Below are 26,829 nucleotides of genomic sequence, written 5' to 3'. Positions count from 1 at the left end.
TGGCCAGCATTTCCTGTGACTGAAGGGTCGTATAGGGGAGCACGTAAACACTCTGCAACGGCGCCGGACCATTGCCTGCCGGGGGTGGACCGAACATTTACTGTCGCAGGTGGCACATCGGTCTCGGTGCCTCAGGAACCGGCTGACCCTCTCTACACTGGGTCCCATCATTGGACACCCTTCTCTCCACATCCCAGTCTACCACAACTTCCCCTGGTGTCATAAGACAAGCCATGCCCCTGGCGCCGGATAATGCTAGGGTCAGCTTACCAATTTCCTCGTTACATGGCCCATGTGTTCAGCCTCTTCATATATCCGACTCTGAGCTACCCTATATACCACCTTGATATCCTTCAATTGCCCCTCAGCCTTGTCAGCTCTCTCCAAGTTCCTGGCACTTTCCTCGCGCTGAGCCTGACTCTTTTACTCTCAGTGACTTGGCATTGTAGGTACTCTATCATATTCCTGGACGTTTCTTCCTGCGCCTACCTCTCCTGCCTTTTCCTTGCTTAGATCTTCCATTATGGGCGGCACAGTGGCGCAGTGGTTAGCACCGCAGCCTCACAGCTCCAGGGACCCGGGTTCAATTCTGGGTACTGCCTGTGCGGAGTTTGCAAGTTCTCCCTGTGTTTGCGTGGGTTTTCTCCGGGAGCTCCGGTTTCCTCCCACATGCAGGTTGATAGGTAAATTGGCCATTATAAATTGACCCTAGTATAGGTAGGTGATTGGGACAGGTGGGGATGTGATAGGAATATGGGATTAATGTAGGATTAGTATAAATGGGTGGTTGATGGTCGGCACAGACTCGGTGGGCTGAAGGGCCTGTTTCAGTGCTGTATCTCTAAATAAAAAATAAAATAAAATAAATTAGCTGATTCACAACAGCCTCTCTCTCACTCACCCTGTTCTCTGATTCCCTTTTCTCCTGTTGTAACTGTTTCACCCTTTCTGTGAGAACCTGAATTTGTTTCTGCAGACACAGTAACCAAATTGCTTTTCCTTTTGATTTCTTGTACCTGCTACTACCCATCCACTCTGCTGCCCTCTCCTGGGGACTGTCAGAATGCATCATTTCCAGCACCCATGGTCTGCCACACACATACTGAATTACCCTATCCTCCATTGAGGATTTCTTGCCTATGACCCTGTCCATAATTTTAATTTTGTTCTTAACCTAAAGTCCTGCCGCGGTCACCAATTCTGTAAGAGGCTCCGTTCCTGTACCCCCTTACTACAGTTCTTGGAACTTGGGAATTACAAAAACAAAATTGCACACAACAGAGGGTTAGGCTGAACCACAAATCTGTTTATTTAAAAAAACACAAAAACCCTCCTAACACTCTGTTACAAAGACCTCTAAACTAATTTAAAGGACACCACACCACACCTTTTACTGTCTGTGTTGTAAGTTATCAGCCAAATCCAAGGGGTATTTGGGGCCAAGAGTCATAGAAGAATTTTAAGTGTAGCAACCAAATCCTGGGAGAGTTTGGGTTTTGATTTGAGTGAATTTGGGGCAGAAATGTGGGGTTTTGCCTGTGGTTTTTTTTTGAAAAGGTTTATTTTATAAGTGTTGGGGACTTGTGCGTTTGTGTGAGCGCCAAGGTTAATTCATGGAGGGATTTAAATCGGACTAACCAATCAAGGTGTGGTGTGGTGTCCTTTAAATTAGTTTAGAGGTCTTTGTGACAGGGTGTTAGGAGGGTTTTTGTGTTTTTTTGAATAAATAAATATGTGGTTCAGCTTAACCCTGTGTCGTGTGCAATTTTGTTTTTGTAATTCCCAAAGTCCAAGAACTGTAGTAAGGGGGTACCGGAACGAAGCCTCTTACAAAGCTGCTCCCACACTGCTGTTAAGGAGGGAGATCCAGGATTCTGACCCAGTGTAGCTGATGCCTACAATAACTGAAAGGGTCAGGAAGCCTCATTTTAAAAATATATACACGTGCGTTTGCCATGTCGCTGTGGAGAAAGTCATAGGAACAGGGGGAAGGCCATTCAGCCCCTCGAGCCTGTTCCGCCATTCAGTGAGATCAAGGCTGATCTACGACCTAACACCATTTATCTGCTTTTGCTCCATATCCCTTAATCCCTTTGGTTAACAGCAATCTATCAATCTCAGATTTAAAATTAACAAGTGACCCAACAGCAATTGCTATTTGCGGAAGAGAGTTCCAAACTTCTACTCCCTTTGTGTGTAAAAGTGTTTCCTAAGTTCACTCCTGAAAGGTCAGGCTCTAATTTTTTAGACTCTGCCCCCTAGTCCTAGACTCCCGAACCAGTGGAAATAGTTTCTCTCTATCTACCCTGTTACCCTTAATATCATGAAAATTTTGATCAAATCACCCTGTAACTTTCTAAATTCCAGGGACCACAACCTTAGTTTGTGTAATCTCTCTTTGTAATTTAAGCCTTGGAGTCAAGATATCATTCTGGTAAATCTACACTACACTCCCTCCAAGGTTAATATATTCTTCCTAAGGTGTGGGGCCCAGAACTACTGACAGTAATTCCAGATGTGGTCTAACCAGGGCTTTGTACAGATATAAAGGTCAGCATTCCATTAGCCCTTTTGATTACTTTCTGCAGTTGTTCATGACATTTAAATGACCCGTATACCCGGAACCCCCATTCATTGATCATCTTTCCTCTTTTATTTAACATATTTTTGCTCTGGGAGGGTGCCACAAGAAGATTACTGCTTGATTCAGCAAGTGGATAACAGCTCATGGTAAAGCCAGTCTGCCTTTTTTTTTAAAAAAAAAAGAAAATATTTAAGTTCACTTCAACTAACCTCCTCCCTGTTCCCATCAGCACAAATTTAACCTGCTTCCTTCCCTCTCCCCCTCTTCCGACTCGGGACTCCTGTTGGGCTTCTGGCTCGGTCGGTGGGAGTGAACTTAGGAAACACTTTTGCACACAAAGGGAGTAGAAGTTTGCAACTCTCTTCCACAAATAACAATTGCTGTTGGGTCACTTGTTAATTGCAAATCTGAGATTGATAGATTGCTGTTCACGGTCTGCCCTCTCAGGCACAGTTAAAGATCCTGTGGCGCTACTTTGAAGAAGAGCAGGGGAGTTCTCTGCTAACCCCTCCCCCACCCCCAAACCCTGGTGTCCCTCAACCAACAACTCTAAAACAGATTATCTGGGTCATTATTATGTCGTCAGGTCAATGTTTGTGGGATCTTGCCATACACTGATTGGCTGCCACGTTTCCTACATTACAACAGTGACTGCACTTCAAAAGTACCTCATTGGCTCTAAAGTGCTGTGGGGTGTCCTAAGGTTGTGAACGGCGCTATAGGAATGCAGATCTTTCCTTATTCTCCCTCCTCTTTCCCGTGCCGAATTAAAGCGGGGGGATGGGAAGGGGCGGGGATGCTGATTTCACTCCGAGTAGGCTCACACGTGAAGAATGTCACCTCCCCACCGACCGAGCCAGGACCCCAACAGGAGTCCTGAGTCGGAAGAGGGTGGGGGGGGGGAGAGGGAAGGAAGCAGGTCAGACTGCCGCTGATGGAAACGGGGAGGAGGTTAGTGGAAGTGAATTTAAATAGTTTCTTTTTTTTTTTGAAAAGGCAGGCTGGCTTTAACATGAGCTGTTTTCCACTTGCTGAATCAAGCAGTGGCACCCTCCCAGAGCATTGAGCCAAGTTTCTGAGCAATCAATAAGTATTTAAAATGCTCCCACAAACAGTGTCTGCCAGCAGGGGTCAGGTGACGAATCCTCTGCTGTTGTGTAAATATGCCTAGCCCTTTCCTGACACACATTCAAATACTGGGCTGTTTGTGGTGCTGTTTGGATCACATCTATCGCAGCTCCCAACACCCCAGCTGGATTTCCTGTATCGCTGCTAGCCTGCGACCAGTGGCCTCAGGCTTGACTGTGAGGCCGGGTCTGCTGCCAATTTGGAATGCGATACCCCCGCATTTTGATGTGTGCCGCTGGCCTTGAACACAGAGCAACTCAAGAAACCTGCATTAAAATAGGATCCTTGGAAAATTACCGAACCGGGCTTTTTTAAGGGCCACATCCTTCCCTCTTCTCAAGGTTCCCACTGGGGCTACTGGTGCGTGTTGCCCTCCAGTGTGCGAGCCCAGACAGTGGGCTATTCGACAGGGATTGGCCTCGCCTGATTGCCCACACACGTGCACTTTTTCCTGCAGGAATCCCTGGGTTGCAACCGGGAACCACAATTGGTCTGTTTGTTCTCCCCTTAACTGTAAATAAGAAAGAACTTGCATTAATACAGCATCTTCCGGATGATCAGGGCATCTTAAAGGGCCTCATGGCCAATGAAGCCCTTTTCCTGAAGTATTCCTGTTGCCAGTTTGCACCCAGCAAACTCCCATAAACAGCAATATAATAATGACTAGATCATCTGTTTTTTAGTGATGTTGGTTGGTCATCTGTTTTTTAGTGTAAAGATTGGCCAGGACACTGGGGAGAACTCTCCTACCATTCATAAAATAGCGTCACAGGATCTTTTATACCCCCTGAGAGCGGATATCTCATCTGAAAGAGGGCATCTCTGACAGTGTGGGACTCAAAGCCATCTCAAACCTGAATCCGTCTGGGGTTTCCGGTGAATATCAGACTGAGCTCGTCACGAAAATGTTTAATGAGCATCTTCGGAAAGAAATAGCCTAAAATGTGAAGGGGAAAACAGGTCGATTTTAGCGCCTGTACTTAATGGGATGGAGCAACACTTTTAAACCTGTCGGGACAGCAGAGCAAGAGGGCACAGGGTCAGAGGTTATGGAGGGCATGTTTAAGACTGATGTTGTCAAGTCTTTCTTTACACAGAGGGTGAGCAACAGCTGGGGGGGCTGGCTGGAAGGACCCTGGACCCCTTTAACAAACAGCTGGTTGCTGTAATGGAGGGTTGGTATTCTGGAAGGCTGAGAATGAATGGGCAGGATGTTTTCCTACATCTGAATCAGTAATGAAAACATTGTACCCTGTTTAATATTACGCTCCCCATTGCATATTGCAGATATGTCCATCTAAACACCATCTACCTGCTATAACATGGTAGTTATACATGCACATTGTCTTTGCTCGTCATGCCACTGCAACACCTTGAGCCTGCTACATGAACAAAGAACAAAGAACAGTACAGCACAGGAACAGGCCAATCGGCCCTCCAAGCCTGTGCCAATCTTGATGCCTGCCTAAACTAACACCTTCTGCACTTCCGGGGCCCATATCCCTCTATTCCCTTCCTATTCATGTACTTGTCAAGATGTATCTTTAAGCGTCGCTATCGTATCTGCTTCCACCACCTCCCCGGCAGCAAGTTCCAGGCACTCACCACCCTCTGTGTAAAAAAACTTGCCTCGCACATCCCCTCTAAACTTTGCCCCTCGCACCTTAAACCTATGTCCCCTAGTAACTGACTCTTCCACCCTGGGAAAAAGCTTCTGACTATCCACTCTGTCCATGCCGCTCATCCCTTTGTAAACCTCTATCATGTTGCCCCTCCACCTCTGTCATTCCAGTGAAAACAATCCGAGTTTTTCCAACCTCTCCTCATAGCTAATGCCCTCCAGACCAGGCAACATCCTGGTAAACCTTCTCTGTACCCTCTCCAAAGCCTCCACGTCCTTCTGGTAGTGTGGCGACCAGAATTGTAGGCAATATTCTAAGTGTGGCCTAACTAAGGTTCTGTACAGCTGCAACATGACTTGCCAATTTTTATACTCTATGCCCCGACCGATGAAGGCAAGCATGCCGTATGCCTTCTTGACTACCTTATCCACCTGCGTTGCCACTTTCAGTGACCTGTGGACCAGATCTCTCTGCCTGTCAATACTCCTAAGGGTTCTGCCATTTACTGTATACCTCCCACCTGCATTAGACCTTCCAAAATACATTACCTCACATTTGTCCGGATTAAACTCCATCTGCCATTTCTCCGCCCAAGTCTCCAACCGATCTATATCCTGCTGTATCCTCTGACAATCCTCATCATTATCCGCAACTCCACCAACCTTTGTGTCGTCCGCAAACTTACTAATCAGACCAGCTACATTTTCCTCCAAATCATTTATATATACTACAAACAGCAAAGGTCCCAGCACTGATCCCTGCGGAACACCACTAGTCACATTCCTCCATTCAGAAAAGCAGCCTTCCACTGATACCGTCTGTCTTCTATGACCGAGCCAGTTCTGTATCCATCTTGCCAGCTCACCTCTGATCCCGTGTGACTTCACCTTTTGTACCAGTCTGCCATGCGGGACCTTGTCAAAGGCTTTACCAAAGTCCATATAGATAACATCCACTGCCCTTCCCTCATCATTCATCTTCGTCACTTCCTCAAAAAACTCAATCAAGTTAGTAAGACACGACCTCCCCTTCACAAAACCATGCTGTCTCTCGCTAATAAGTTAGTTTGTTTCCAAATGGGAGTAAATCCTGTCCCGAAGAATCCTCTCTAATAATTTCCCTACCACTGACGTAAGGCTCACCGGCCTATAATTTCCTGGATTATCCTTGTCACCCTTCTTAAACAAAGGAACAACATTGGCTATTCTCTAGTCCTCTGGGACCTCACCTGTAGCCAATGAGGATGTAAAGATTTCTGTCAAGGCCCCAGCAATTTCTTCCCTTGCCTCCCTCAGTATGCTGGGGTAGATCCCATCAGGCCCTGGGGACTTATCTACCTTAATGCTTTGCAAGACACCCAACACCTCCTCCTTTTTGATAGTGAGATGACTGAGACTATCTGCACTCCCTTCCCTAGGCTCATCATCCACCAAGTCCTTCTCTTTGGTGAATACTGATGCAAAGTACTCATTTAGCACCTCGCCCATTTCCTCTGGCTCCACACATCGATTCCCATCTCTGTCCTTGAGTGGGCCAACCCTTTCCCTGGTTACCCTCTTGCTCTTTATATATGTATAAAAAGCCTTGGGATTTTCCTTAATCCTGTTTGCCAATGACTTTTCATGACCCCTTTTAGCCCTCCTAACTCCTTGCTTAAGTTCCTTCCTACTGTCTTTATATTCCTCAAGTGCTTTGTCTGTTCCTAGCCTTCCAGCCCTTACAAATGCTTCCTTTTTCTTTTTAGATTAGATTAGATTAGATTAGAGATACAGCACTGAAACAGGCCCTTCGGCCCACCGAGTCTGTGCCGAACATCAACCACCCATTTATACTAATCCTATATTCCTACCAAACATCCCCACCTGTCCCTATATTTCCCTACCACCTACCTATACTAGTGACAATTTATAATGGCCAATTTACCTGTCAACCTGCAAGTCTTTTGGCTTGTGGGAGGAAACCGGAGCACCCGGAGAAAACCCACGCAGACACAGGGAGAACTTGCAAACTCCACACAGGCAGTACCTGGAATCGAACCCGGGTCCCTGGAGCTGTGAGGCTGCAGTGCTAACTTTTGACTAGGCTCACAATATCCCGTGTTATCCAAGCTTCCCGAAACTTGCCAAACTTGTCTTTCTTCCTCACAGGAACATGCTGGTCCTGGATTCTAATCAACTGACGTTTGAAAGACTCCCACATGTCAGATGTTGATTTACCCTCAAACAGCCGCCCCCAATCTAAATTCTTCAGTTCCTGCCTAACATTGTTATAATTAGCCTTCCCTACTTCCGGACCCTCGATCTGCCCCTCAACCAACAACAACTTGCATTTATATGGCACTTTTAAAATGGCAAAATGCCCCAAGACACCTCATAGGAGTGTTATCAATTTGTACCCAAGCCACACAGGGAGATATTAGGGCAGATATCCGAAAGCTTGGTCAAAGAGCTAGGTTTTGCAGAGCGTCTTAAAGGAGGAGAGTGAGGTGGAAATGCTTAGGGAGAGAATCCCAGAGCTTCGGGCCATTGCAGCTACGGGAATGGTTCCATCAATGGTGGAACAATTCAATTCGGGGTTGCTCAAGAGGCCAGAATAAGAGGAGCGCAGCTATCTTGGAGGGTTGTGTGACTGGCGAAGGTTACAGAGATAGAGAGGGACGAGGCCATGGACAGGTTTGAAAACACAAATTTCAATCTAGCCTCGACCTGACCCCAAGCTTTGCAGCACCAACCTCACCAAGATTAGCAGACTGTAGAAGCACCTCTGCCATTCAGAGACAAGTCATTAACATGTAGAGGATCTCGGCAGGATGCAGACAGGACAGGGGGGAAACACACAAACCTCAAGTCCTTCACCGAACCCCAAACACCTAATTATTCTCAAGTTTAGAACAATTAGAGGTGATCTTATCGAAATGTATGAAGTACTTAGAAGGCTTGACAGAGTAGTTTCTGAAAAGGATGTTTCCCCTCATTCTAGACCCCTAACTGGAGCGCCTAGAGCTATGGATCATAGTCTCAGGATAAATCTTGACGGTTTATTTCAAAAGGTTACGTTTTAAATGGATTATTGCCTGCATTAGAATATTAAGAGGAATTTGGAGCGAGTATGTTAAGTGTTTGTATCAGGCCAAAATTCTTTAGAACATAAAATGGCTGCATTCCCATGCCATAAATGACAGGAAACTGAAATTCTGAGCGAAACAATGCCCGAGTCTGCCTGAAGGCCAAGGAATCATTTACAAATCAGTATCACAGTGACACATTCACAATGGGAGCCCTGGCATTGACATCGAACAATGATCCAGCATCTAAGAATAGGAATGATGAACCTTCCAGTCAAGTAGAGGAGAAGCAGCTGCTGATTTTAAACCCTAAGTCAGCTGTAAAGCTGTAAAGAAAAACAGCGAATGCTGGAAATGCTCAGCTGGTCAGGCCAAGGCCTAGCATATAAGCGCAGGGCGGTTATGCTAGAACTGTATAAAACACTAATTAGACGCAGCTAGAGAACTGCACACAGTTCCGGTCACTGCATTACAGGAAGGATGTGATCGCGCTGGAGAGGCTATAGAGGGGATTTACCAGGACGTTGTCAGGAATAGAGATTATTAGCTATGAGGAAAGACTGGATAGGTTGAAGTTGTTTACTTTGGAACAAAGGGGAGATTTAATTGAGGTGTATACAATTATGAGCGGCTTAGATAGAGTGGATAAGAAAGACCTCTTTCTGTTAGCAGAATGGCCAATAACAAGGGGGCATAGATTTGAAGTAATTTGACAGAATTGGAGGGGAGTCAAAATATTTTTTCACCCTGAGGATGGTGGGGGTCTGGAACTCACTGCCTGAAAGGGTGATAGAGGCAGAAACCCTCATCGCCTTTTCAAAAATACTTGAAAATGCACTTGAGGTGCCCTAACAGACGGGGCTACGGACCAAGAGCTGGAAAGTGAGATTGGGCTGGATAACTCTTTTGGCTGGCACAGACACGGTGGGCCAAATGGCCTCCTTCCGCGTCATAAATTTTATATGATATTAGGTAATGTCTGTGGAGGAACACGAATCTGGCAGAAGACGTTTCAGATTTACGACCCTTCCTCAGGTCTTCTGCCTAACGTCGTTAACTCCTCTTCGTGAAGATTTTTAAAGGTTGGTTTTGGACATAGGCCGGCACAGTGTAAGACCTTGCATTTCTATAGCACCTTTCACAACTTCAGGACATCCCAAAGCCCTTTATAGACAATGACGTACTTTTTGTAGTGTAGTCGCTGTTGTAATGTAGGAAATGCAGCAGCCAATTTGTGCACAGCAAGCTCCCACAAATAGCGACAAAGTAGTGACCAGATAACCCGTTTTTAGATGTTGGCTGAAGGATGAATACTGGCCAAGACAATGGGGAGAACTCCCCCTGTTCTGCTTCGAAATAGTACCATTGTATCTTTTACGTCCACCTGAGAGGGCAGACCTGTGCCAATCCCAGACTCATCCCACTGCCCTGCTCTTTCCTCATGGCCCTGTATCAATCCCAAACTAATCCCATTGTCCCACATTCATCGCACAAGTCAGCCGATCAGAGGCCGGAATGCTCGACAAATGCCCTCTCACCACTTCTGTGTAAACCACTGTTTAGTATTGTGGGATATTGTTTGTCACAGTTTGACGATCCCATCTGTGCGAAGATGATAAATCAGTGAGCTTCAGAATGCTTATCAGAGAATTATCTGAGTTTTGCGTGAACCCAGGTCGTCTGTGATAAAGGCAGAGAAATCAGAGACAGCTATGGATCACTTAAGGCTTACCTCCTGCAGATATTCTGTTGTGCCAAACCCATACTGATCATGAGATAAATGCAATTCCAGGGCTTCAGTTTATGTGGGTCCCAGGAACAGTCATTGAGGGCATTTACAAAGCGCTCTCCTTCCTCCCAATGCTCTTCCACAGAGATCACACAATTACAGTAAAAGGGAGGAGAGAACTCTAAGCCAGGGTCCTGAGCACCGGTCCCCAGCCCAAGCTCTGACTATTGACTGTGAGTTAAATCCATTGTTTACCATATATCGGCATGGAAGCAAACAAAATTCAAGTTTAATCAGACACCCTTCCCAATAGTTATGGCTGCACTACACAATAAATCATTATGTCCGCTCTCCAATCTCATCCATCATTATAGCAATTCCTACATCACAACAGTGACTACACTTCAAAAAGTGCTTCATTGGCTGTAAAGAGCTTTCGGACATCCTGAATTTGTAAAAGGGGCTATACGAATGCAAGTCTTTCTGTCGTTCATCCACTGGACCACACAGGGACCCTAAAAATATCTGTAACTAACTGTGGTGGGGGCAGGTCTCTGCACCTGGGTGTGTAGTGTTATTATGTCCATGATCTTTCTCGAAAGGTCAGAGCTTTTGGGAAGTCTGTACATACAGCAATAACCTTTGTGGATGGGTCATATCTGCCCCAGGCTGCTAATGTTGCAATCAACCATTTCCCCATCCAAAGTTGATTCATCTGTGGTTCACTGGGATTTTTTTTGTTCTTTCATGGGATGTGGGTGACGCTGGCATGGCCAGAATTTATTGCCCATCCCTAATTGCCTTTGAGCAGGCGGTGGTGAGTTGACTTCTTGAACCGCTGCAGTCCATGTGGTGTAGGCACACCCACAGTGCTGTTAGGAAGGGAGTTCCAGGACTTTAACCCAGCAACAGTGAAGGAACGGCGATATAGTTCCAAGTCAGGATGGTGTGTGGCTTGGAGGGCAAGTTGCAGGTGCTGGTGTTTCCATGCATCTGCCGCCCTTGTCCTTCTAGGTGTTAGAGGTTGCGGGTTTGGAAGGTACTGTCAAAGAAGCCTTGGCAAGTTGCTGTAGTACATCTTGTAGTTGGTACACACTGCAGCTGCTGTGCCCCAGTGGTGAAGGAAGTGAATGTTTAATGTGGATGGGGTGCCGATCAAGTGGGCTGCTTTGTCCTGGATGGTGTTGAGTTTTTTGAGTATTGTTGGGTTGCTCCCATCCAGGTAAGTGGAGAGTATTCCATCACACTCCTGACTTGTGCCAGGTCAGATTTTAGGGAGTCAGGAGGTCAGTTACTTGCTGCTCTCAGACTTGTTGTTGTAGCCACAGCATTTATATGGCTGTTCCAGTTAAGCTTCTGGTCAATGGTAATCCCCAGGATGTGGATGGTGGGAGATTTGGCGATGCTAATGCCATTGAATGTCAAGGGGAGATGGTTAGATTCTCTCTTGTTGGAGATGGTCATTGTGTGAGAACATAAGAACATAAGAAATAGGAGCAGGAGTAGGCCATTCGGTCCTTCAAGCCTGCCCCACCATTCAATAAGATCATGACTGATCTGTCCCAGACCTCAACTCCTCTTTTGTGCCAGCTCCTCATAGCCCTCAACTTCCCGATATTCCAAAAATCTGTCTACCTCCTCTTTAAATACTTTCAGTGTTCTAGTCTCCACAACTCTCTGGGGTAGAGAATTCCAGACATTCACTACCCTCTGAGAGAAGAAATTCCTTTGCATCTCAGTTTTAAATGAGTGTCCCCTTATTCTGTAACTATGTCCCCTAGTTCGAGATTCCCCCACTACTGGAAACATCATCTCAACATCTACCCTGTGATGCCCCCTCAGAATCTTGTATGTTTCAATAAGTTCACCCCTCATTCTTCTAAACTCTAATGAATAAAGGCCTAACCTGTTTAGCTGTTCTTGATAAGTCAACCCCTTCATCCCAGGAATCAGCCTAATGAATCTCTTTTGAACTGCCTCCAATGCCAGTATATCCTTTCTTAAATACGGGGACCAAAACTGTACACAGTACTCCAGGTGTGGCCTTACCAATGCCCTATACAGTTCTAACAAGACTTTCCTATTTTTAAACTCCAACCCCCTAGCAATAACGGCTAAAATTCCATTTGCCTTCTTAATTACTTGCTGCACCTGCATGCTAACTTTTTGTGTTTCATGCACAAGAACACCCAGATCCCTCTGTGCTGCACTTTTTTGAAGTCTCTCTCCATTTAAATAACAGTCTGCCTTTTGATTCTTCCTAACAAAGTGCATGACTCACACTTTCCTACATTAAACTCCATCTGCCAAGTTTTTGCCCACTCACTCAACCTATCTATATCCCCTTGCAGATTCCTTGTGTCCTCATCACATGCCCTCCCATCTATTTTTGTATCATCAGCAAATTTGGATATATTACACTCTGCCCCCTCCTCCAAGTCATTAATATAGATAGTAAATAATTGAGGCCCTAGGACTGATCCTTGTGGCACTCCACTAGTTACGTCTTTCCAACCTGCAAATGGCCCATTAATCCCAACTCTCTGTCTTCTGTGAATTAATCAATCCCCAATCCAAGCTAATACATTACCCTCAATACCGTGATCTCCTATCTTGTGCAGTAATCTTTCATGTGGCACCTTATCGAATGCCTTTTGGAAATCTAAATACACTACATCTACCGGTTCCCCTTTATCCACTCTGCTTGTTATATCCTCGAAGAACTCTAGCAAATTTGTCAAACATGATTTCCCTTTCACAAAACCATGTTGACTCTGTTTGATTACGTTAAGCTTTTCTAAATGTCCTGCTGTTTCTTCCTTAACAATGGACTCTCGCATTTTCCCAATGACCGATGTTCGGCTGACTGGCCTATAGTTTCCTGCTTTTTGTCTCCCTCCCGTCTTGAACAGGAGTGTCACATTTAGCGGTTTTCCAATCCGCTGGGACCCTCCAGTAATCCAGTGACTTCTGGAATATTTCGACCAATGCCTCCACTATCTCTGCAGCCACTTCCTTGAAAACCCTTGGATGCAGGCCATCAGGTCCTGGCGACTTGTCTGCCTTTAGTCCCATTAGTTTGTCAAACACTTTGTCCCTCGTGTTAGAGACTGTGACAAGATCTTTCCTCCCATTAGCTCCTTGCTTATCTGATATCTGTGGGATGTTTATAGTGTCCTCCACTGTGAAGACCAATGCAAAATATTGGTTTAAATTATCTGCCATTTCCCTGTTCCCCGTTATCAATTCTCCAGTCACATCCTCCAAGGGTCTCACGCTCACTTTAGCTACTCTCTTTCTTTTTATATACCTGTAGAAGCTCTTGCTGTTCGTTTTTATACTTCTTGCCAATTTACTTTCATGATCAATTTTCTCCCTCTTTATTAGCTTTTTGGTCACCTGCTGCTGGTTCCTAAAAATTCCCAATCCTAGAATTAGAATTAGAATTAGAACATTACAGCGCAGTACAGGCCCTTTGGCCCTCGATGTTGCGCCGACCTGTGAAACCATCTGACCTACACTATTCCATTTTCATCCATATGTCTATCCAATGACCACTTAAATGCCCTTAAAGTTGGCGAATCTACTACTGCTGCAGGCAGGGCGTTCCACGCCCTTACTACTCTCTGAGTAAAGAAACTACCTCTCACATCTGTCCTATATCTATCACCCCTCAACTTGAAGCTATGTCCCCTCGTGTTTGCCATCACCATCCAAGGAAAAAGACGCTCACTATCCACCCTATCTAACCCTCTGATTATCTTATATGTCTCTATTAAGTCACCTCTCCTCCTCCTTCTCTCCAACGAAAACAACCTCAAGTCCCTCAGCCTTTCCTCATAAGACCTTCCCTCCATACCAGGCAACATCCTAGTAAATCTCCTCTGCACCCTTTCCATAGCTTCCACATCCTTCCTATAATGCGGTGACCAGAACTGCACGCAATACTCCAGGTGCGGTCTCACCAGAGTTTTGTACAGCTGCAGCATGACCTCGTGGCTCCAAAACCCGATCCCCCTACTAATAAAAGCTAACACACCATATGCCTTCTTAACAGCCCTATTAACCTGGGTAGCAACCTTCAGGGATTTGTGCACCTGGACACCAAGATCTCTCTGTTCATCTACACTACCAAGAATCTTCCCATTAGCCCAGTACTCTGCATTCCTGTTACTCCTTCCAAAGTGAATCACCTCGCACTTTTCCGCATTAAACTCCATTTGCCATCTCTCAGCCCAGCTCTGCAGTCTATCTATGTCCCTCTGTACCCTACAACATCCTTCGGCACTATCCACAACTCCACCGACCTTAGTGTCATCTGCAAATTTACTAACCCACCCTTCTACACCCTCTTCCAGGTCATTTATAAAAATGACAAACAGCAGTGGCCCCAAAACAGATCCTTGCGGTACACCACTAGTAACTAAACTCCAGGATGAACATTTGCCATCAACCACCACCCTCTGTCTTCTTTCAGCTAGCCAATTTCTGATCCAAAGCTCTAAATCACCTTCAACCCCATACTTCCGTATTTTCTGCAATAGCCTACCGTGGGGAACCTTATCAAACGCCTTACTGAAATCCATATACACCACATCCACTGCTTTTACCCTCATCCACCTGTTTGGTCACCTTCTCGAAAAACTCAATAAGGTTTGTGAGGCACGACCTACCCGTCACAAAACCGTGCTGACTATCTCTAATGAACTTATTCTTTTCAAGATGATTATACATCCTGTCTCTTATAACCTTTTCCAACATTTTACCCACAACCGAAGTAAGGCTCACAGGTCTATAATTACCAGGGCTGTCTCTACTCCCCTTCTTGAACAAGGGGACAACATTTGCTATCCTCCAGTCTTCCGGCACTATTCCTGTCGACAATGACGACATAAAGATCAAGGACAAAGGCTCTGCAATCTCCTCCCTAGCTTCCCAGAGAATCCTAGGATAAATCCCATCTGGCCCAGGGGACTTATCTATTTTCACACTTTCCAAAATTGATAACACCTCCTCCTTGTGAACCTCAATCCCATCTAGCCTAGTAGCCTGAATCTCAGTATTCTCCTCAACAACATTTTCTTTCTCTACTGTAGATACTGACGCAAAATATTCATTTAACACTTCCCCTATCTCCTCTGATTCCACACACAACTTCCCACTACTATCCTTGATTGGCTCCTGTGACCTATCACTAGTTTTCGCCGCTTTGTATGCTATAGCTTTTGATTAGCACACGGAGAGCGGACCTGCGTGAGAAGGGCAGCAGTGGGAGGAGATAAAAACCGGCGACAGAGAACCCCTTCTACCTGTCAGAGCCGAAATGTGATGTCACAGGAAAACAGGTAGGTGATTGGTGGGTATCTCTTCCGTGTCTCTTTTGATTGGCCAAGTGGTTTAAATCAGGAGACATCATTACAGCTGAAACATCCATATTAATTACTTAAATAGAATAGAGGTGGCTGGGCAGGCGATGTGTTGCAGCTGTAGTATGTAGGAGCTGGTGGATGCCCGTGCGATCCACTGTGGCCACATCTGCAGCAGGTGTTGGCTGCTCGGGGACCTTCGGCTCAGAGTTATTGAGCTGGAGTCCGAGCTGCGGACACTGCGACACATCAGGGAGGGGGAGAGTTACCTGGACACTGTGTTTCAGGAGACAGTCACAGCCCTTAGATTAATTACATCAAATGTGGACCATGGTCAGAGACAGGAGGGTGTGACTGTGAGTGAGGCAGATATGGGGATCCAGAAATTTAGCTTTGGAGGAGCCTCAGCCAGTGCCTTTATCCAATAGGTACAAGATTCTTGCTCCCAGTGTGGACGAGGGCACAGACTGCAGGGAGGATGAGCGAACTGACCACAGCACTGTGGTTCAGATTGCCATTCAAGTGGGGGGAGAAAGGTTGGTAGATAAGGTGGTTAGGAAAGCATATGGGATACTTGCCTTAATTAGCCGAGGCATTGAATATAGTGTCACCACACCATAGGAAGGATGTGATTGCACTGGAGAGGGTGCAGAGGAGATTCACCAGGATGTTGCCTGGGCTGGAGCATTTCAGCTATGAAGAGAGACTGGATAGGCTAGGGTTGTTTTCCTAAGAGCAGAGAAGGCTGAGGGGGTACCTGATTGAGGTATACAAAATTATGAAGGGCATTGATAGGTTAGATAGGAAGAAACTTTTTTCCCTTAGCAGATAACCAGGGGGCATAGATTTAAATAAAAGCAAAATACTGCAGATGCTGGAAATCAAATAAAAACAAGAAATGCTGGAAATACTCAGCAGGTCTGGCAGCATCCATGAAGAGAGTTAACATTTCAGGTCAGTGACCCTTCATCAGAATTGGCAGAGCCAGAAATGTAATAGGTTTTAAGCAAGTAAAGTGGGGGTGGGGCAAGAGATAACAAAAGATAGGACAGGGTCACAGAGAATAACTGACCAGAAGGTCATGGAGCAAAGGCAAACGGCATGTTAGTGGTGTGGTGAAAGACAAAGCTTTAGTACAGAGAGGGTGTTAATTGACAGAAAACTGAACAGCCTGACCCCAAGCACAAGCATGAAAAAAGAGTGGGTAGGCACAGTAGAAACAAACTAAACAAACTAAAATAAAATAAACACATAAAAAAGAAAAAAATAACTAAAAATAAAAAGGGGGGCCCGTCATGGTCTGAAATTATTGAACTCAATGTTCAGTCCGGCAGGCTGTAGCATGCCTAATCAGTAAATGAGATGCTGTTCCTCGAGCTTGCGTTGATGTTCACTGGAACACTGCAGTAATCCCAGGACGGAGATGTGGGCATGAGAGCAGGGGGGAGTATTGAAATGGCCAGCAACCGGAAGCTTGGGATCATGCTTTCGGACTGAGCGGAGGTGTTCTGCAAAGCGGTCATCCAATCTGCGTTTGATCTCCCCAGTGTAGAGGAGACCACATTGTGAGCAGCGAATACAGTATACTAAATTGAAAGAAGTACAAGTAAATCACTGCTTCACCTGAAAGGAGTGTTTGGGGCCTAGGATAGTGAGCAGAGAGGAGGTAAATTGGCAGGTATTACACCTACTGTGATTGCAGGGGAAAGTGCCGTGGGAAGGGGACGAGGTGGTGGGGTTAATGGAGGAGTGGAGGAGGGTGTTGAGGAGGGACTGATCCCTTTGGAATGCTGACAGGGGAGAGGATGGGAAGGTGCGTTTAGTAGTGGCATCACACTTGAGGTGGCGGAAATGGCGGAGGATGATCCTTTGGATATGGAGGCTGGTGGGGTGGAAAATGAGGACCAGGGGAACCCTGTCAGGGTTCTGGGAGGGAGTGGAAGGAGAAAGGGGAGAGGTGCGGGAAATGGGCCGGACACGGTCGAGGGCCCTGTCAACCACAGTGGCGGGGGAATCCTCGGTTGAGGAAACAGGAAGACATGTCAGAAGTGCTGTCATGGAAGGTAGCATCATCAGAGCAGATGCGTCAGAGATGGAGAAACTGGGAGAATGGAATGGAGTCCTTACAGGAGGCAGGGTGTGAAGAAGTGTAGTCGAGGTAGCTGTGGGAGTCGGTGGGCTTATAATGAATATTAATAGACAGCCTATCCCCAGAGATGGAGACAGAGAAGTCGAGGAAGGGAAGGGAAGTGTCAGAGATGGACCATGTAAAGGTGAGAGAAGGGTGGAAATTAGAAGCAAAGTTGATAAAGTTTTCCAGTTCAGGGCGGGAGCAGGAAACGGCACCAATACAGTCATCAATGTACCGGAAAAAGAGTTGGGGGAGGGGGCCTGAGTAGGACTGGAACAAGGAATGTTTGACATATCCCACAAAAAGACAGGCATAACTAGGGCCCATGCGGGTACCCGTAGCAACACCTTTTACTTGAAGGAAGTAAGTGGAGTTGAAGGAGAAGTTGTTTAATGTGAGAACAAGTTCAGCCAGGCAGAGGAGGGTGGTGGTGGATGAGGACTGGTTGGGCCTCTGTTCAAGGAAGAAGCGGAGAGCCCTCAAACCATCCTGTTGGGGGATGGAGGTGTAGAGAGATTGGACGTCCATAGTGAAGAGGAGGCAGTTAGGGCCAGGAAACTGGAAATTGTCAAAATGACGTCGGGTGTCAGAAGAGGATGTAGGTGGGAAGAGACTGGACCAGGGGAGAAAAGATAGAGTCAAGATAGGAAGAAATAAGTTCAATGGGGCAGGAGCAGGCTGAAACAATGGGTCTGCCAGGTCCTGTTTGTGGATTTTAGGAAGGAGGTAGAAGCGGGCTGTCCGGGGTTGTGGGACTATGAGGTTGGAAGCTGTAGAGGGAAGATCTCCAGAGGAGATGAGATCAGTGACAGTTCTGTGGACAGTAGCTTGACGTTTGGTGGTGGGGTCACGGTCCAGGGAGAAGTAGGAAGAAGTGTCTGAGAGTTGGCGCTGAGCCTCTGCAAGGTAGAGGTCGGTACGGCAGACAACAACAGCACCAACCTTATCTGCAGATTTGATGACAATGTAGGGTTAGACCTGAGAGAACAGGTCAGCGGGGGACAGGTTAGAGTGAGTGAGAGGGGCAGAGAAATTGAGATGGCTGATGTCTTGCTGACAGTTTTCAATGAAAAGATCAAGAACGGGTAAGAGGCTGGAGGGAGGGGTCCAGGCGAAGGGAGAACGCTGGAGGTGGGTGAATGGGTCCGCTGGTTGGAGGTAGGACTCCTGGTCAAAGAGGTGAGCCCGGAGGTGAAGGCAATGGAAGAAGAGCTCAACATCATGGCATAGATTTAAGGTAAGGGTCAGGAGGTTTAGAGGGGATTTGAGGAAAAAATGTTTCACCCAGAGGGTGGTTGGAATCTGGAACACACAGCCTGAAGGGGTGGTAGAGGCAGGAACCCTCACAACATTTAAGAAATATTTAGATGAGCACTTGAAACGCCATAGCATACAAGGCTACGGGCCAAGTGCTGGAAAATGGGATTAGAATAGATAGGTGCTTGATGGCCAGCACAGACACGATGGGCCGAAGGGCCTGTTTCTATGCTGTATAACTCTATGACTCTATAAAAGAGAAACGTAGTAGTAATAGGGGATAGCATAGTTAGGGGAATAGATACTTTTCTCTGCACCAAAGACAGGGAGTCTCGAAGGCTGTGTTGTCTACCTTGTGCCAAGGTTAAGGACATCTCCTCTGGGCTGGGGAGGAACTTGGAGTGGGAGGGGAAGGATCCAGTTGTCGTGGTTCACGTAGGTACCAACGACATAGGTAGGACGAGGAAAAAGATTCTGTTGAGGGACTATGAGCAGCTCGTGGCTAAATTAAAAAGCAGAACCTCAAAGGTAACAATCTCTGGATTACTACCTGAGCCATGTGCTCTCCCTGTGGCATGCATGTTACTTGCCACTTATCAACCCAAGCCTAAATGTTGTCCGGGTCTTGCTGCATGCTGGCGCAGATGGCTTCATTATCTGAGGAGTTGCGAATGGTGCTAAACATTGTGCAATCATCAGCGAACATCCCCACTTCTGACCTTATGATGAAGGGAAGGTCATTAATGAAGCAGCTGAAGATGGTTGGGCCTAGGACACTGCCCTGAGGAACTCCTGCAGTGATGTCCTTGGGCGGAGATAATTGGCCTCCAACAGCCACAACCATCTTCCTTTGTGCTAGATATGACTCCAACCAGTGAAGCATATTCCCCTTGATTCCCACTGACTTTAGTTTTGATGCCAAACTTGGTCAAATTCTGCCTTGACATCAAGGGCAGTCACTCTTGCCTCACCTCTGGAATTCAGCTGTTTTGGACCAAGACTGTAATGAGGTCTGGAGCCAAGTGGCCCTGGCAGAACCCAAATTGAGCATCGGGGAGCAGATTATTGGTGAGTAAGTGCCGCTTGACAGCACTGTTGGCGACACCTTCCATCCCTTTGCTGATGGTTGAGAGTAGACTGATGGGGTAGTAAGTGGCCGGATTGGATTTGTTTGCTTTTTATGGACAGGACATACCTGGGCAATTTTCCGCTTTGTCAAGCAGATGCCAGTGTCCTAGCTGTACTGGAACAGCTTGACCAGGTACATGGCCAGTTCTGGAGCACAAGTCAGTCGGGTTGTCGTTGGAGTCCATAGCCTTCGCTTTTGCCGCACCCGTGCCGTCGTAGACCTTTTGCCTCAGAGCTAGAAGACTGTGGATTCAAATCTCATTCCAAAGGCTTCAGCACAAAATCTAGGCTGGCGTTCTAGCGCAGTACTGAGGGAGCACTGCACTTTCAGAGGTGCTGCCTCTCGGGTGAGGTATTAAACCGAGGTCCTGTCTGCCCTTTCAAATGTATTTTGAAGAAGAACAGAGGAGTTTTCCCTCGTGTCCTTGCGATTATTTATCCTTATCATCTCAAAAATATAGATGATTGCTGTTTGTGGGAGCTTGCTGTGTGCAAATTGGTTGTTGAGTTTCCTACATTACACAATGACTACATTTCAAAAGTACTTGATTGGGGGTAAAGTACGTTGGGACAACAAAAACAGCTTGCATTTATATAACACCTTTAATGTCCAAAGGCGCTTCACAGGAGTGATATCAAACCAAATTTGACACCGAGTCACATAAGGACATGTTAGGACAGATGACCAAAAGCTCGGACAATGAGATAGGTTTTAAGGAACGTCTTAGAGGAGGAGAGAGAGGCGGAGATTTAGGGAGGGAATTCCAGAGCTTAGGGCCGAGGCAGCTGAAGGCGTGAAAGGCGCTATGTAAATGCAAGTACTTTCTTTTCCCTCGTGTGGGTAGGATGTGGGATTCTCGAGGTATCATAGCCAAGCTGCATCATCACACCTCTGTATGCAAACATCCATTCGAGTTAGCAGTTAGCACAGTGACAGGTTTGCGGTGTGCAGCCCTGAACTTGCACAGTTATCTCCTGCAGTCACTTTACTCTCTGAGCCCTGGTGTCATTCTGTTGAATCTGCCTGAGGTGTGGAGCCCAAAACTGAACGCAGTTCTCCAGATGCGATCTGAGGCTCTGTACAACTGAAGCATTACTTTCTACCCCTTTGTATTCCAGCCCCCTTGAGAGGAAGGTTAAATTCCATTGGCCTTTTTGATTGCTTTTTGTGTCTGTTTACTTGGATCCCGAGATTCTCTACCGTTCTTAGCTTCTCGCCATTTAGACAGTTTTCTGACTCATCCAGAGTTGATAACCCCGCGCTTGTCCGCATTGCCCACTCACTGAGCATACGTCTGTCTGCAGTTTCCCGTCCCTGCTAACTTAGTGCCATCTGCAAACTCAAATATAAAACTCTCTACTCCTTCATCCAAGTCATTAGTAAATATGGTGAGCAGCTTGAGATAAAGTCTCAAAAGACAGCGGGCTGGGTTTTCAAAGCCCGCTGAGCGCGGGAGCGGCTGTGAGCGAATTTGAATATCGCGTTCTCAGAGGTCGGCGTTGGGTCCCACCAACTCTGGAAACCCGATGCTATTCCCACTGTGCCACCGGCAGGGTGGGAACGGGTCGGGTGTGCGCCTCTAATTAAGTGTCCTCATTAAGGAGCTCATTAACAGGCTGGCAATGGGGAAGACGCTACGGGCGAACACAGCAGCGTTGTGGAGACATGAGCAGTATGGAGGGACGTGACGGCTATGGCAAGGGCTGATCAAGTTAATTCAGGGGCAGCAGATATGGCGGAGCTGCTCAGATGTGTCTCAACGTGGCTATGGTTGCAGCTGGAAGAGTTTAAAGTCATAGTGGGGAGTAGTGGAAACCGGAGAAGGAGGTGGGCCCGCTGGCATCACTGCGGCAGCTGGGGCTGGCACGGGAAGGCCTGGTGGGCGTTCAAGGCCCAGCTCACGGAGGTCAGATGGGAACAGATGACTCTGACATTGGACAGAGCAGCCAGGATGAGCTGCGGCAGATGCATTTCCCTGGACAGCAGGAGGCCCAGCGAAGCCCATTGAGTGGTTGCAATCCCCCGCTATCAACACCCTGGGGGTCACCATAGACCAGATACTGAATTGGACCAGCCACATAAATACCGTGGCTACCAGAGCAGGTCAGAGGCTGGGAATCCTGTGGCAAGTAACTCACCTCCTGTCTCCCCAAAGCCTGTCCACCATCTACAAGGCACAAGTCAGGAGTGTGATGGATCACATTCGGTTCCCCATCCCTGCCTCCATAATGCTGAGACCGACTTGCTCCCAGGCAAATCACTTGTTTCGGGTTGGGACCCAAAAACAGCCCAGCATCTCGATGAATGAGGCTTTCCGTTAGTACTACACTGAGGTGTCTCTATACTCATGGATTCAGGCTGTAATCCATAAGTCTGACTCAGAGGTGGAACCAGCATCATTACAACATGCAGCGACTTGCTGTAAACAATCTTCTGTTGCTGCAGAAACTCGGGCGCTTAATTGCATCGTTGTGCCTGCTGTGCCTGCTGTGAATGTGCGGAATAAAAGGGTCGGGGGGGGAGGGGGCTTGACACCAGCAGTTGTGTTAAAGATGGAATTTGATGGAGATGTTCTTCTGACTGGAGAGCAGGAGAGTCACTTCTCTTTCTGCTGCCTGGGAGGGTGTAACAGAGGGAGCTCTCTCCTTTAACCTTCTCACCCATTGTTCATATGGGAGAGAAACAAAGGGTTTGAACTTCAGAAGGGAAAATAGAAAAGCAGAATTTGAACGGTGAAAGATTGGGAAATTGTATTTAGAGGGACCTGGAAGTTAACATGCAGTTTCAGTAAGCAATTAGGAGAGCAAAAGCCAAAAGACTTGCAGGTTGATAGGTAAATTGGCCATTATAAATTGTCACTAGTATAGGTCGGTGGTAGGGAAATATAGGGATAGGTGGGGATGTTTGTTGGGAATATGGGATTAGTATAGGATTAGTATAAAATGGGTGGTTGATGTTGGGCACAGACTCGGTGGGCCGAAGGGCCTGTTTCAGTGCTGTATCTCTAATCAAATGGTATCTTAGCCTTTATTACAAAGGGATTGGTGTATAAGAGTGTAGAAGCCTCACTCAAATTGCCTTTTTGAGACCAAACCTGGTGTACTGTGTACAGTTTTGATCGACTTACCTAAGGAGGGATATAGTTGCCTTGGAGGGAGTGCAATAATGGTTCACTAGACTCGGATGAGGAGATTGTTCCTATGAGGAGAGATGGAGAAGACCAGGTCCATATTCCCCAGAGTTTAGAAGAATGAGGGGTGATCTCATTGAAACAAAATTCTTAAAGGGCTTGACTGGGTAGCTGCTGGGAAGATGTTTCCTCTGCCTGGGGAATCTAGAACTAGGGGCCACTGTCTCAGAATAAAGGGGTGGCCATTTTGGACTGAGATGAGGAGAAATTTCTTCAGCTGTGGATGCTTAATCGTTACGTATATTGATAAATTATTGAATACGAAGGGAAATGAGGGATATGGGGATAGTATGGGAAGGTGGAGTTGATGTAGATGATCAGCCATGATAATGAATGGTGGAGCAGGCTCAAATGGCGGACTCCAGCTCCTATTTCTTATGTTCTTATTTAAGTTCTTGCTTAAATATTGCCTTTCACCAGCTCAGGGCTTCCAAGGAAAAACTTTTTGAAGTGATTTTGAAGTCACTGTTGTAATGTCAGAAACATGGCAGCCAATGTGCGCACAGCAAGATTCCACAAACGGGCCAAGTGCTGGAAAATGGGATTAGAGTAGATAGGTGCTTGATGGCCAGCCCAGACACGATGGGCCGAAGGGCCTGTTTCTGTGCTGTATAACTCTATGACTCTATGACAATCAGCAATGTGATAATCTGTTTAATTGATGTTGGTTGAGGGATAAACATTAGTAAGGACACTGGCAGGAGTCCTGCTCTTGTTCAAACAGTGACCATGGGATCTTTTACATTCACCCGAGAGGGCACGCGGGGGCTCAGTTGAACATCTCATCTGAAATATGAACCTGAACAATGAATGGTAGAGGGCCATTGCACTGCAGGGGCATCACAGCTGAGCCTGATCCTGTCACTGCAAGGTTTATATATGCACACCCAAACTTATTTACCAGCTTGGGTCCCTGCTCAGTGATTAGGAGCAGGGTGTTTTGTTGATTTTACACTTCCCACTCAAATGGTTCAGGTTTTGGGGTTAACCTGACTATCAGTCAGAATGAATCATCACCCTGAGCATTTAACCTGCAGTCTTTCTGGTCTGAACAGTTCACCAGGGTCCATTTACCCGTCAGCTATTGGGTGAGCTGTGCGTTCCGGAAAGGCTCAGATTGACTACAGATACCTTATGTACAAACATCCAACTGGCGATTGGCAATTGTACAGGAAATGCTGCTTAACTGAGGCTGGGAGTGTTTGATGGTTCAGTGTAGAGGGAGCTTTGCTCTGTATCTAACCCCGTGCTGTAATTTCCCTGGGAGTGTTTGATGGGACAATGTAGAGCAGTGGTTCTCAAACTTTTTCTGGTTAAAAGACCCCTTTTCAAATGGATTAGTAATCTCAGAGCCCCCATCTGAATTGTAATCCTACATAGTACTCATAATAGCTGGGCCAGCTTGTATTTTGGCACCTTTTCTTTGAGCTTAAGTAGTATGTAGTGCTTAAATATTTACCAGACAGTAAGGACTCTATTATCTACACTGTGGTTACGCCTGGTTATCACTAGTTGAGGAGCGGAGGTGGGTGACAGACTGAGCCACACCCTGAGGTCTCAACCCCTTGGAAGCCACTCTGTCCCCAGTCAAAAGCTGGAGGGGAGGGGTAGGGGGTGGGGTGGGGGTTCAGGCCTCGAGTTCTGACACTTTGTTTTGTTGCCAATGGGAACACAATATAAAATGATTAATATTTAATACGGTAATTTATATTAAATAATGGATCATGTGGTAGGAAGCATGTATAATTTATTTGCTGATTTCCTGTGGCAGACTAACAAGGACAAGTTGTATTTAGATAGTGCCTTTCGAGCACTAAAATGTCCCCGAGGTGCTTCACAGGAACACAAAATCTGACACCAAACTACGCAAGGAGGTTTAGGCCAGATGGCCAAAAAGCTTGATTAAAGAGGTGGTTTAACAGAGATCCGAAAGGAGGAAAGTGAGGTCGAGAGATGGAGAGGTTTAGGGAGGGCGTTCCAGAGCTTGGGGCCTAGGCAGCTGAAGGCACGGCCAACAATTGTGGTGCGATTAAAATTGGGGATGCTCAAGAGGCCACACACAGGGGTGGGTGGGGTGGGAAGAGAAGGAGGCAAATGATGGGGAGATGTAAATATCTTGTTAACCCCAAGATACCTTACAGGTATTCAAACAGATTGGGAAAGAGAAAGGAAGGGCTTTCATGACCTCAAGACGTCCCAAAGCATTTTACATCCAATGAAGTGTAGTGACTGTTGGAAACACAGCAGCCAATTTGCACACAGCAAGCTCCCACCAACAGCAATGTGATAAAGACCAGATAATCTGTTTTCAGTGGTGGTGGTTGAGGGAAAAATATTGGCCAGTTCACAGGGGAGAACTCCACTGCTCTTCAAAATAGTGCCATTAGATCTTTTACACCCACCTGAGAGAGCAGGCAGGACCTTGATTTAACTTCTCCAGGTGTACTGTTCAGAATGCTCTCAAATCCATGGGACATCCCTTCATATCTACGTCTATCTGTCTTTCTCTGTCTATTGCTCGCTTTTATGAAAATATCAATGCATTTCAGAATTTCTGAGCATTGTAGACAAAGTAATTATGCTATAATCCAGAAAGCCAGGTGGTGAAGGGATAGAACTGGAGCCAATCTTTATACATTTTTATCAGCTTTTATTTACAGAGATATACGTTACAAACATCGCCCCTTCCTATTTCTGTCACCTCCTCCAGCCCTACAAGCCTTCGAGATCTCTGCATCCCTCCAACTCTGGCCTCTTGTGCATCCCCTACATTGACAGCCGTGCCTTCACCTGTCTGCACCCCAAGCTCTGGAATTGTCTCCCATGTCTTTCCACCCCATTCACCTCCTTTGTGGCCCACCTTAGAATCCATCTCCTCACTAAGCCTTTAATCACTCCCCTTTGTCTCAGTGTTAACTGATTACACTTCTGTGAGGTGCTTTGGGTCTATTTACTACACTAAAGGCGCTGTATAAATACAAGCTGTTGTTAATGTCTGAATGGGCATTTTATCCTAGTGCAATGCCCATACCACAAACCCATCCACTCATCCCCTGGTAATGATGGGGGTGAACCACTAATTGTGACACCGAGCTAATAATTATAGAGTTCTAGAGTCATCAAGTCCATTCTGGCTCTCCACAGAGCTATCCATTCAGTCCCACTCCCCCACTCAATCCCCATGGCCCTGCAAGTCTCTTTCCCTCAAATGGCCATCTAACTTCCTCTTGAAGTCATTGATTGTCTTCGCTTCCACCACCCTTGTGGGCAGCGAGTTCCAGGTCATTACTAGCTGCCCTGTAAAAAAGTTCTTCCTCATATTCCCCCGGCATCTCTTGCCCAAAACCTTCAACCTGTGTCCCCTAATCCTTGGTTAATGGGAACAGTTTCTCCTTGTCTAACTGATCTATAAGCCTGTCATAATCTTGTAGACTTGTATTAAATCTCCCCGCAATCTCCTTTAAATCCCTCCTTGGCAATAACTCTGGTAGCTCGTGGAACCGGCATCGGCAACGTGACCATGAGAACTTGTTGCATAAACCCAGCTGGTTTTCTAATGTCCTTCAGGGAGGTGGACTTGTCTGTCTAGTCTACATGTGACTCCAGTCCACACTGCGCAGTCTGCAATC

At 46.5% G+C, this 26,829-nt stretch overlaps 1 protein-coding gene across 1 annotated transcript in view; it reads left to right on the top strand.

Annotated features, from left to right (window-relative positions):
- The first annotated feature begins 3,517 nt into the window (after window positions 1-3,517).
- The window catches only part of LOC137353094 (N-acetyllactosaminide beta-1,3-N-acetylglucosaminyltransferase 2-like), an 81,282-nt gene continuing 57,970 nt past the window's right edge, over window positions 3,518-26,829 (top strand). Inside the window, exon 1 of the mRNA XM_068019078.1 lies at window positions 3,518-3,535. The gene's annotated coding sequence lies outside the window, so the exon portion shown is untranslated. The remainder of the gene's footprint in view (window positions 3,536-26,829) is intronic.

Source organism: Heterodontus francisci, chromosome 40 (genome assembly GCF_036365525.1).
Source record: "Heterodontus francisci isolate sHetFra1 chromosome 40, sHetFra1.hap1, whole genome shotgun sequence".
Classification (NCBI taxonomy): domain Eukaryota; kingdom Metazoa; phylum Chordata; class Chondrichthyes; order Heterodontiformes; family Heterodontidae; genus Heterodontus; species Heterodontus francisci.
This window is presented reverse-complemented; position numbering and strand designations above follow the sequence as displayed.